Source organism: Heterodontus francisci, chromosome 16, assembly GCF_036365525.1.
Source record: "Heterodontus francisci isolate sHetFra1 chromosome 16, sHetFra1.hap1, whole genome shotgun sequence".
In the NCBI taxonomy this organism is placed as follows: domain Eukaryota; kingdom Metazoa; phylum Chordata; class Chondrichthyes; order Heterodontiformes; family Heterodontidae; genus Heterodontus; species Heterodontus francisci.
This window is the reverse complement of record NC_090386.1, coordinates 82,874,324-82,887,078: the sequence shown is the minus strand read 5'-3', so window position 1 is coordinate 82,887,078 and position 12,755 is coordinate 82,874,324. Positions and strand designations below refer to the sequence as shown.

At 43.9% G+C, this 12,755-nt stretch overlaps 1 protein-coding gene across 10 annotated transcripts in view; it reads right to left on the bottom strand.

The window, feature by feature from the left end:
- LOC137378257 (nuclear receptor coactivator 3-like) overlaps positions 1–12,755 on the bottom strand; it is a 295,743-nt gene that overhangs the window by 111,409 nt on the left and 171,579 nt on the right. Inside the window, exon 1 of one of the 10 annotated variants that reach the window (XM_068048496.1) lies at positions 11,972–12,074. The exons of 7 other annotated variants lie outside the window; for them this stretch is intronic. The gene's annotated coding sequence lies outside the window, so the exon portion shown is untranslated. 2 more of the 10 variants (XM_068048492.1, XM_068048491.1) reach the window with 2 other exon arrangements.

Genomic DNA, 12,755 nt, shown 5'->3' with positions numbered 1-12,755 from the left:
GTACGAAGCCTTGGCAAAACCCCATCTGGAGCATTGCATTCAGTTTTGGCCACCAAACCCACATGATATATTGTTATTGGAAGGTGTACAATGCAGATTCAGAGTGATATCAGATCTTAAAGGGTTAAATTATGAGGACAGGTTGCATAAACATAGTTTGCATTCCTTAGAGTTTAGAAGATTGAGCAGTGCTCTAATTGAGGCATTTAAAATGTTTAAAGAGTTCGACAAGATAAATACAGAGAAAATATTTTCTTTGGTGGGGGAGTCCAGAATAGGAGGGTGTAATCTTATTATGGCTGAGCCATATAGGATTTTTAAAAAAAAATCAGGAAGCACATCCTCACAAAGGTTAGAGGAAAAGCTGGAATACTTCCCTTATAGGCTGTGGATGCTGAGTTAATTAATACTTTTGCGGCCGAAATGGATAGATATTTGTTCAGGTATGTGAATTAAGGGATATGGAACAACGGCAGATAAATGGAGTTCACAATTGAATGGCAGAACAAGCATGAGGGGCTGAATGGCCTACTGTTGTTTCTAGAATTAATTTTAAGTTAGTAATACTGCATTTAAATTATAATCAGCAACTAAATTAGCAATGAATAGCAATTCAACATTTTTCCTTATTTTCATCTTTTCAAACTCACTTGCCCATTACTAGTTTTATTAAAAATCTAGTAGTAAATTCAATCATTTTCTTCAAACATTGAAAGACAAGACATAGGTATTTTCCAAAATGACAGCTTACTCATTTCATTTTCTACAATAAACCTTTTATTTTGTTTGAAAAAGGACTTGAATTATTACACCTCAGACAATAGGACCAGAAAAATGACAGCCTCACTAGGTTAAATTGTAAATGTAAATTGCCAGTCACAGGTAATAAAACAAAGGAGAAATGAGGAACCAGCAGAAAACTGAGCAATCAAGTCCTTTGCTTTTTCCCTCCAAAAGACAGCATTCACAAATCAACAAGTACAACAAAAGCTACTAAACCACTTTCCTTTTTTTTTTGCTGCCATTTACCTTCTTCACTCAAGTCAGTGTAATACTAACACTAGCATTTATAACATATGTAGATTATCCAATTCTTGATTACTTAATGTCAGCAGTGAAGTTTTCTTCCACATAGACATATCACTGTCTGGAGCCTGGGGCTTAAGTTGGTAATTTTTTATATTGAACAAGTTCTGGACCACATTGTGCCAGTAACAGATGTACCATGGGACCTGGCTTTTACCCGGTACAAACAGAGTATCCTGACAACCCGTGTCACAACCAGGCAGAAAATTTACAAGCCAAGGTGTTAGCCAAGGGGAATAGAAGAATAAAGTAAAATATGTTTTTCCCCCTCAACATTTTTATGTAATTTAAAATCACTAAAGAAGAATGGAGATAACCGTGTGGTTTGGGATGAGGCTTTTGCTGCATTAACCTGATGTTCACACTGTGACCGAACAAGGATGTTGAACTAATTTTCACCAGCTCAACAGTTGGAAAACTGAAGCCATCATTCTTAGCTCCTGTAACAAACTCTGTTCCATTGCTGTTAATTCCATATCCTTCCCTACCCAATTGTTCAATTTGAAACAAATTGTGTGCTAGCTAGCTCATTGTCCTACTTGACTCTAAGTTTAGCTATGCTGAGCTTGAAATCCCACCACCAGAAAATTGCTCATTTCCACTCTTATCTTAATCCTTCCGTCAAAGAAACTGTCACCCCAGATTTGATTACTCCAGTTCTGTCCTCGTTGGCAACTCATCCTCCATAAAAACTAACTCATCCTGAACTCTGCCATCTTTATCCTGCCTTATATTAAGTCCTGCTTGCCCATCAACTATATCCTTGCTGATTTACATTAATATATTGCGGGCTAAGGAATCAAATTGGAAACCCTCATCAGCCTCACCCTATAAACTATGTCTGGAATCTCTTTCAGCCCTATACTGCCTCCCCCGTGCTCCAATCCTCTAACACTGGCCTTATATGCAATTCCCTAAATCACTCCACCTCCTTTGGTGTCAGACCCTTCAGCTGCCTGGTCCTACTCTGTTCTTCCTGAACCTTCCTGCCTCTCCAGCTTTTAAATACTCTCTTAAAACCTATCAAGCTTTTAGTCACCTATCCAGCTTTTAAATACTCTCTTAAAACCTATCAAGCTTTTAGTCACCTATCCTGATTTTCCATACCCTAGCTACAGGTTCATTTGAAAACTTTGTGAAACACCTTGAATATTGTTTCCCCGCTTGTGCAGCAAAAGTGTATACTGGAGTTGCTGATTATGTAAATATGCAAGGTTTGGGAGTGAGAGCAGGGGTGAACAAACCTGTATCTTCAGCAAATACTATAAACCCACAGTCAGAGGACAAGCAAACAATTTTATATTGTAATAAATAACTCTAGTTAAGAGGTTTTGGGGAACAAAGTTATGTGCATCTTAAGTAAAGTTTAATAAAGTGGCAGGCAAATAGTATCACTAAAACGGTTTCTGTGACAATTACAACTTTCAGCCACAGTCTGTTATGTAGAACAAATTATAAATAAATTACACAACATTGTGTGAAAACCATCTAATCTTTTGTAAACCAATTGTATTATGCACCTGGGGGAGAGGGGGAAAATTACTGTTCTTCTATTTGAACAGAGACAGTAAAATACTTAAAATGTCCCATTTTTTGAAAATGTTTTCCATGCGAAACCAGGTGATGATCAGCAGCCCTGAAATAAATCACTCTTTGGGATTGCGTTCTTTGATCAAAAATGAGTGAATATTCCAATAATACAGAATAGAGCTTTACAGTTGATACTCCCCAGCCTGTGACATCAAAACGACAAACAATTCTAAGATTACAGGAGTCAGTATACAACTCCTTGAAACAAAACAGTGAGACTACACGTCTTTCCACACATAGAAATCAAAGTTGTTTGGATGACAATACAGGTGCAAAATAATCATAACTAATGAACCAGACAAACACACTAAACAACTGGTGAAATACTCAAATGTCCAAGTGAAATTTTAAAAAGAAACAGTTTAGATTGTGCTACCAGTCTGGGATGGTTGGTGCAATGAAATATCCAGTATATCAGCAAAAAGCATCATTGGGTCCTGCACCAACAAAAGCAAAATTCAATTCACATTTACACCATCACAGAATAATCTGATTCTATCTGCAAAGAAAGGCAGAATTGTAACTCCCAATAACTATGGCCATATTACCAGCTGCAACATGACCTAACCAATTGCTTTTTTTTCCAAAAATATACTTTATTCATAAAAATCTATTAAAAAAATACATGACAAACCAGTTCCAATTTGACATTCCAGAAAGTGCAAAGGAAATCAGTTTCCTTCGATACAGAAAGTGTGTTGCCTCACAACCCTTGCCATTCCATTTTACATGTAATGTATATTTGCATTACACAGCAAAACTATATTTTGGTGCATACAGTTCCAGCGGTTTTACATGGGTTCCAATCCCTCAGTATACCATGGCGGGAGGGCCTTACACAGTGGCCTTTCCCCATTGAGCCTTTGCAGCAGCTGCCCCAAGCTTCAGTGCGCCCCTGAGCACATAGTCCTGGACCTTGGAACGTGCCAGTCTGCAACACTCGGTTGTGGACAACTCTTTGCTCTGGAAAACTGGCAAGTTTCAGGCAGAACAAAGTGCGTCCTTCACCGAATTGATGGTCCTCCAGCAGCAGTTGATGTTTATCTCGGTGTGCGTCCCTGGGAACAGACTGTGGAGCACAGAGTCCTGCATTACGGAGCTGCTCAGGATAAACCTGGACAAAAACCACTGCATCTCTTTCCACACCTGCTTTACAAAGGCACATTCCAGAAGGAGGTGGGCAACAGCCTCTTCCCCACCACAGCCACCTAGAGGGCAGCGTGCGGAGGCAGTGAGATTCTGGGCGTGCAGGAAGGATCTGATCCAACTGCTCTACACAAGCTGCGTCTCGGTGCTTGTTTGAAAGTTCTGGTGAGGAGACATTCTGCCGAATGACTTTGGCAGTCTGCTCAGGGAACCATCCAACAGGATCCACCATCTCCTTTTCCTGTAGGGCTTTGAGGACATTCCATGCAGACCACTGCCTGATGGATTGGTGGTCAAAGGTGTTTTTCGGCACAAACTTTTCCACAAGGATAGGTGGTCTGGCACGGTCCAACTGAATGGAGCGTTCCACTGCAATGTGGCCAGACCCATCCTTCGGAACACCGGGGACAAACAGAACCTCAGCACATAGTGACACTTAGTGTTTGCGTACTGGGGTTCTACACAAAAGTGGCCATCAGGATGAGGGCGACGTTGGGTACCTTTTTCCCCCTTTAGCTAGAGGTTTGAACAAGGTGTCCCTGCGGACACGGTCCATTTTCGACCTCCAGATAAAACGGAAGATGGCTCGGATGACCGCCATGGGGCAGGACTGGGTATGGGCCTGTCATGCGCCACGTACAGCAACAACGTGAGTTCCTCGCACCTGATGACCAGGTTCTTGCCCACAATGGAGAGAGAACGCTGCTGCTACATGCTCAGTTTATGTTTTACCATGGCTATACTCTCCTTCCAGGTTTTACCGCATGCCCCGGCCCCTCCAAACCATATCCCCAGCACCTTCAGGTAGTGCGACCTTATGGTGGAGGGAACAAAGGATTGGTCAGCACAGTTCCCAAAGAACATGGCCTCGCTCTTGCCGCGATTAACTTTGGCTCCCAAAGCCAGTTCGAACTGGTCGCAGATGCTCATCAGCCTGCGAACAGACAGCAGATCAGAACAGAAGACAGCGACGCCGTCCATGTACAGGGAGGCTTTGACCCGAATGCCTCCGCTGCCTGGGATCGTCACCCCTCTTATGCCCGCATTCTTCCTAATGGACTCAGCAAAGGGTTCGATAGAGCAAATAAACAAGACAGGGGAGAGAGGACAGCCCTGTATGACTCCAGATTTGATCGGGAAACTTTCTGATTCCCACCCATTGATTGAGACTGTGCTACTGATGTTTGTGCAGAGCAGTTGGATCCAATTGCAGATTCCCTTCCCAAACCCCCTATTTGGAGAGCACATCCATCATGTAGGGTGTACGATATCCTGCCAAAAGCCTTCTCCTGGTCCAAGCTGATGAGGCAGGTGTCCACCCCCGTCTCATACATATGCGATTGTATCCCTGAGTAGTGCAAGACTATCTGAGATCTCCCTGCCGGGTACAGTATAGGACTCCAGAGCAGACTTGACCCGACTGATGATAACTTTGGGCAGAATTTTGTAGTCTACATTAAGCAGTGAGATGGGTCGCCAATTTCTGATTTTTGCCCTCTCCCCCTTCCACTTGTAGATGAGGGTGATGGTGCCTTTCCTCATGGATTCTGACATGCTGCCAGTCAGAAGCGTACTCTCGTATACTTCCAGCAGGTCTGGGCCGATCCAGTCCCACAGAGTCGAATACAACTCAACCGGTAAGCCGACACTTCCGGGAGTTCTACTCGTCTCAAAGGACCTGACAGTAAAGGCCTGCTACCTGACCCGAACCCAACGGGGCCCGACGACACGTGTTGGGTTCGGGTTGGGTCGGAGACACACAGCAGGAATTGTAGGTAAAAATCTTACCCGAGTCTGTGCAGTGAGCATCTCGATGACATCATCATGCTCATGCTGCAGCTTCCTGAAGATTGGGAGTCGGAAGGTAAGTAAAGGGGACATTGCGGTAGTCAGGCTCAGGTCGGGTTGGGTAAGGCTCGGGGGGAAAACAGAGGGACTCGGGCTCGAGTCGGGTTTTTTTTTTGGTGACTTAAGCAGGCCTTTACCTGACAGCCTTTGTCAGCTCGTCCGGAGTTAGCGGTTTGTCCAGACTCTCCCACGTTCTGTCATCTAAGACCTCCGTAATAGATGACAGGAAGGACTGGGAGGCCGCGCTGCCCGTGGGCTTCATGTCGTACAGCCCAGCATAAGAGGATTTGCTAATTCTTGGTATGTCGGACTGCAATGACGTTATCGAGCCGTCTGTCTCTCTTCCTTCAGGCTGCTCTCTGTGTATCTTTTGGAAGAAATGCGAGCACGTCTCATCCTACTCAACGGAGCGGACTCTGGACCAGATGATGATCTTGGAGGCCTCCATGGCAAAGAGCGAGGCCTGCTGGCTCTTCACCTCTTGGAGTTCCTCCTAGACCTCGACCCTCATCCCTGCAGCCAGAGCAGTTTCTGCATTCTTTTCTGGAATCGGGTCATTTGGGGCGGCACAGTGGTTAGCACCGCAGCCTCACAGCTCCAGTGACCTGGGTTCAATTCTGGGTACTGCCTGTGTGGAGTTTGCAAGTTCTCCCTGTGTCTGCTCCGGTTTCCTCCGGGTGCTCCGGTTTCCTCCCACATGCCAAAGACTTGCAGGTTGATAGGTAAATTGGCCATTAGCAATTGCCACTAGTATAGGTAGGTGGTAGGGAAAATATAGGGACAGGTGGGGATGTGATAGGAATATGGAATTAGTGTAGGATTAGTATATAATGGGTGGTTGATGGTCGGCACAGACTCGGTGGGCCGAAGGGCCTGTTTCAGTGCTGTATCTCTAAACTAAACTAAATTTCCTCTGTCTCTCACCCTTTGAACACCTTGGAGGATGAAGAACCTCTTGATGTTCACCTCAATTGAGTCTCCAGCGCACTGGTGGGAAGCAAAGAGGGGTTTCACAGTTCTCCAACCTTTGTAATCCCTTTTGAGCTCCTCAATGTTCTCTGGGGTCAGCAGTTTTACGTTCAGCTTCTATGTCCCCCTGCCAACTCGCTGGTCGTCCTGTAGGTGACAGTCGGTCAACAGGAAGCAGTGGTCAGAGAAGAACACCAGCTTGACATCAGTGGATCTGACCGCGAATGCATGGGACACAAAACGGGAAGTCAATCCTGGACAGGGCAGACCTGCCCAGTCTTGACCAGGTGTATCTATGCTGTGCTCCATCTGCAGGTTTTCTGAAGACGTGGAGCTTGACATTTTTTTTTTTTACTGCTTCCATCAGGAATCTGGAAGTAGCGTCCACTCTGATGTCGCTGCCAGATCGTCCAGCTGCATCAATGATGCAGTTGAAGTCACCGCCTAGAATGACTGGCCTGGACGTCACCAGCAGCAGTGGGAGCCACTCGCTGTACTGAACCAGGGCGTACACTTCGATTAACCGGAGGGGAGCATTGTTGTACATTATGTCTGCTAAAAGGATACAATCGCCCACCACCTCCTTAACTTCGGAGATTGTCAGCTTCCCGCAGCAGAATACCAGGCCAGAGGAACGGGAATTATGTCCCCCGACCAGATCGATGGCCTGTGGGACCACCATTGCCTGTAGGTGCTGAGGTGCAGTATTCGTCACTCCCCTAGAAAGAGGTCAGCTTTGACCTTGGCAAGGTAACCGAAGGTCGAAACACATCGCGTAGTGGATTTAACGCTACGCACGTTAATGGAAGCAATCTTTATACCCATTTAAAGTAGAATTTTGCTTACCACGCCAGGTGTCCTTACTAGTCCCAGTCTTTGGGTATTTTCCTGTATACCCATAGTGTGCACAAGCTGTTGCACAATTGTTGGGCTTAAAAAACCCTTCTGGTCACTCACGGGGGCTTTGTTCCACTGGGGTGACATCGGGGGAGCCCTGCAGGGAGCGAAGTTTGTACTGTCCACTGCTGGTGCTGTCTTTCCCCTCTGTTCCTCCTCGAGGACGTTACTGCTCCCGGCTTCCTGGAGCTGGAGTGTGCTGGACGCTTTGCTGCTCTCGATCTCGCTGCTTCCAGTGCTATGGAGCTGGAGGCAGGGGGGGGTGTGGGGGAGGGCTTTCTCTTACAGCTCCTTTGCGCTCTACCACTTCTTTTGCAGGTGCAGTCCTTCCAGCCCTTCCTCGTCCGATGAGGAACAGCTGCCGTAGCCCGTCTCAGACGGTAGCCTCCTCTTGCCAGTGGTTTGGGTGGTGACCTGTTCTTTTTTTGGGGCTTCTTCTTCGCGGTTTTCCTTTTGCCCACTTGCCACTCACCCGTTTGTCCCTCTGCTGGTTCTTCCTCCATTGATTCTGTCTTTTGAGTAGTTGTTTCCGGGCACGGAGTAGGTGCTGGGTCACTTGTTGCAGCTGCCTTCCCTTTCTTCTCCTTCTTAGATGGATTTTCCTCGCTGGGAGAGGGGGTTGCTATTCTCCTTCGCAGCACCAAGCGCATTCACCGTTCCTTCCTCCAGCCTTTCCTTGGACTTTGCCGCCTGTGCATAACTGAGGCAGCGTCTGGGGCAGGTCTTGTAAAGCTGGCCTGTCCCACCGCACAGGTTGTAGCATTTACTCTGCTTACAGTCCTTTGTCTGAATGCCTTCCTGCTTGCAGTTCCTGCAGATGACAGTGCTGCAGTTGGCCGCCACATGACCAGATTTGCCACAGGTACTACAAACACTGGGCTGCCCAGCGTAGACCAAGAAGCCTCGACTCTCCTGATAGCGAAGCTGGAGGGAGGATGGATGATGGCTCCATTGGCGTCCACCTTCAAGGTCACCTTGACTTGCCGCTAGCTGGTCCAAATCTTAAACGGGTCCTTGACCTCTGTGCTGCTCCTGGCCACGTCGACATACCTGACAAGGAAAGTGAACACATCCATGACAGGAACATGGGGTTTGTAGAGGTGGATTTTCACCACCTGGTTCCGTTGCGATAGCGGTGTGAAGAGTGGCTCCACCATGAGGATCAACAGCAGTGCCTGGTTTCCTTTCTCCTTGAACAGCTTCAGGAACTTGATGCATCCCACCAGCTTCTTAATCATCACATCGAAATAGCCACTGCTGGGGAAGTCCTGCAGGCAGAAGATGTCCGCAGCTTGGAATCCACAGCATTCAAGCAGGATTTTCTTAATGAAGGTGCAGTTGATGGATGCACCTCCTTCGCTATCTTTCATCGCCACCCTAACGGTGTTACGCACCACCTGCCCTGGAGCTCTGGTGTTGGTTGCAGCCATTTTTTTGTTTGAAACTTTCCTGGGACAGGCACAAAATTCCCAACCAGGAAAACAACCACCACAGTAGATCTCCAATCCCAAAGGGCAAAATGCCGTAAAAACGGCGCTGAAACCTCCCCCCCACCAAAAAACACAAAAAAACCCCCCCACAAAAACACCACCTGCAGGGTCAAAGCCCATTGACCATGGTCTCTCCCTTGCCAGGTAAAGACAGCTTTTTTTGATCAATACTTCTCCCCTGCCAGGTAAGTATTAGAACATGGGCTCCAAATATATGGGGTCTCTATGGTCTATAGAGGTTGACATCCAGCAGGGACTCACACAAGGACTCTTCAGACAACATCTTACTTAGGGTGGAGTAATGTGTATTCAAACATATTTATTATACATATAGATAAAAGCACCTTTATGCACAATTGCACATGCAGATGCAAAATATGTATATTCTACACCAATTTGAGGAAGCATCTGCTTGAACTGATAAAAATAAAAATGACAGTAGAGAGTGGCCTAACTAATAGGACAGCAAGAGGTGAAATCACGGTGTAGTTATCTTTTCTTCCCCATTAGAGCACCAGATTTTGGCTCAAGTGGAAAGGGCAATTAAATAACCTGAGGCACTTCTCAAAATGTGATGAAATGCTGAATAGTTGCACTACTACGACATTTTCTTCAGAGATTTAAAAAATCTCAAGTTTTGTCAAACTGCTGTGCTGTAGAATTGATCTACTGCAAAAACTTGTAGGATTAAGAAAAGCTGTAGATGTTCAGCCCAATTAGAAAGATTAATCGCCATGGGGAGATATAAATTATGAAAGACCCACATGATCCCATAGCATAATTATTTTTTAGACCAAGCTAAAAACCCATATAGCACAGTGGCTGTCATCAACAGGCTACACATTTGTTAGACCCTGTGGGAAGTGTTGCTATCACATTTAAAGCTTTTTTTTTTTACAAATTATAAACTATAATACTTATTCAATTTTAAAACTTGAGATTCAATATTTTGCGACAGTACACTACAGAACAAAAGGATGCAGGTTTATACCGTCAATCCTCCACAACCACCTAGCTCTTTGACCAAGCTTCTGGTCATCTGACCTAATACCTCCTTTTGTGGCTCAGTGTCATACTTTGTTTAAAATGCTGCTGTAAAATGTTTTGGGATGTTTTATTACGTTAAAGGCACTATATGAATGTACGTTGCTGTTGCTGTACTTAAGGTAATGGTATGAAACAGGCAATATTAGATCCATTCAAGTCAAAATATTTTCCGATATTCCTAAAATTACCTCCATTGGTGAGCTTCCAATCTCAGTTTTGTTGCCACAGTGAGTTGCTGGCTGGGGGTCACAAATGAAGTCACTCTTGCACACCTCATGCAGGCCCATTTCAGAATGACATTAATAACCAGTTTTCATGCCAACGGTGGTTCATGGGTTGAGAATTACCAAAAGAAAAGCGAAAAAAACTCTTTGTGGTCATGTATACATTCAATCGAATGGGGTGGGGGGGCAGGGGAGGGGGGGAGGTTTGCAAGAATAATGCAATTCAGGTATTCAGATTAACTTTAAAGCATGGAATTGCATCACGTCCTAAATTTATTAGATACCACTTTTTTCACGCTTAGAAACATTTACAGTGCTACAAAGTTTGCCACTGTGTCGGCCTTCCAAAGGTAATGAAAGTTTGCTAGTTAAGTGGAGGAGGTAGTGCAGAAGCTTTTATTCAGAATGTTTCCAGGTATAATCAGGTCATATGGTGGGAAGGGCTAGAGAGAGGGGAAATATTTTTGCTGCTGCGATACTATGACAATCCACAGCCACTACCACACTATAACAGATAATCGAGAGCAAGCTGCAATTTATACAGCTGCAATTCTGCCCAATTCTAGTGATCTGAAAATTGGAGGAACGATTTATGATCAGCAAAATTGCTTTAAAATCACTACCAGTTGTCATTCTAACCATACTTTTTCTTTATTAAAAAAAGTGCTTCTGTGTTTCTTATACAGAGGTGAGACTTGGAGCTGTATACCTTCTTTTAGGGATGACAGTTAACAATGGTGAACCCTCCCTACTCCATTTAGCACCTTCTCCCTCTCAGAATTCTGATGAAAAGGCAGACTTGAATAAAATCAGAGAAGTAATAGACTCTCAAATCACATAAAAACACTCATGTCAAAATGCTACTCATATGTTGTAAGGAGATAGGGATGAGAAGGGGTCTTTCAGTCCACCTACCTTTTGTCATCATTCAGGTTTACATGCAGCAACTATTCAGACTCATTCATCTCAGTTTGCCTATCTAGTGAGTTGTCTCGTCATTATCTTAAGTCTTGTCAAATTTCATTGCTGATCAATCAAGTGAAGGGATTGAATTAACAGATAGTTATCAAGAGACACAAAACCATGTAGGATGTGGCAACAACAAAAAAAACTGGCTTACAAGACATCTGTATGTGTAATAAAATGTCAACAGATGGATCAGGATTCCAGTCATATAGAGGAATATTTCTCAAACATGCATCACAGTCCCACTGCTGAAAATTACAGGTTTATCCTTCCAGGACCCCTTATATCTGTATAACAAATTTACAGACTTTTATTTCACTATAAACACAGACCAAAACAGTTTCAAACAAAAAAAAAACTTATTCTTAAAATAAATTTCTAAAAATAATCTTTGGCAAGCAAAACTGAAATAATTGCACCCACACACCCGAGAAGTAAAGTCACCAGCACAGCACTTCCAGTAATAAGCTTTTTATGTAGAGGAAGTCAGCGTAAACAGTGAACTGATATTACAGAAAAAAAACCTGATGCTTACCTTTAACCAATGAGATTGCTGAAAACAGGCAAGTTGCCAAGATCTTCCTGGCAGTCCGATAAAAACCTAACAGCTAACCAGTTAGCTAAAGTAATTAGCTTTTTTTTTCTTTTTTCCACCCACTCCTCCCAAACATTAGACAAAGTACAACACACTGAATCTGAGCTGCATACCTCAAAATGCAGAGCCCTCAGCTTGCTTCTGGTGAAAACAGAAAACAGGAAACAAATCAACAAAACTCATCAGCCTGTTTCACTTAGTTCACGTGATCTTTGCCCAGTCAGCAGCCAATGCATTTTCCTTCCTGTATTGGCAGAATTATTGCACTGATCGTAATGAAAGCTGAAAAATTTCCAACCTCCTTCTCAAAAAGAATGTACCAAGCTGCTCTCTAGCATGCAGTACTCCCAAAGAATGCTGCTCTGATTGGATTATTTTTTACATTACTATTTAATTTCTGTAACCGAAAGCTGCAAGCGTCACACTGTGCATGTTTTAAATTAGCTTTTTTTTTTTTAAAAACAACGTCGGTGGTGCAGTCTAAACACAAATCAAGAAACCGGTTATTTGAAAGAATCTGGAACAACTGCAACAGACTGAGCCATCTACTACTTATATCAATCGCTGCTTGCATGCAAAAATGATCAAAAATTACATCCTTTATTCACCTTGCCTGTACTGCTTAAAAACAAATTCAGACTAATTTTCCACTTCAATTATTCTGTATTACTATTTTTGGAGGACCATGTCACAACTATTGCTATCTGTGAGAGACTGTAATACAGCAGTTTGGAGCTTTTTGGTTTAAAACACGTAAATTAAACAGATGCTACATCTTTAAAATACAAGATTTCTGCACGTTAAAAAAATAGCTTATTGTGCCATTCTCACTTTACAATTACGTGCCTGTAAACAGCAATCCCTCTAAATGCAAATGGCAGTTGCAGGCCAGCATAT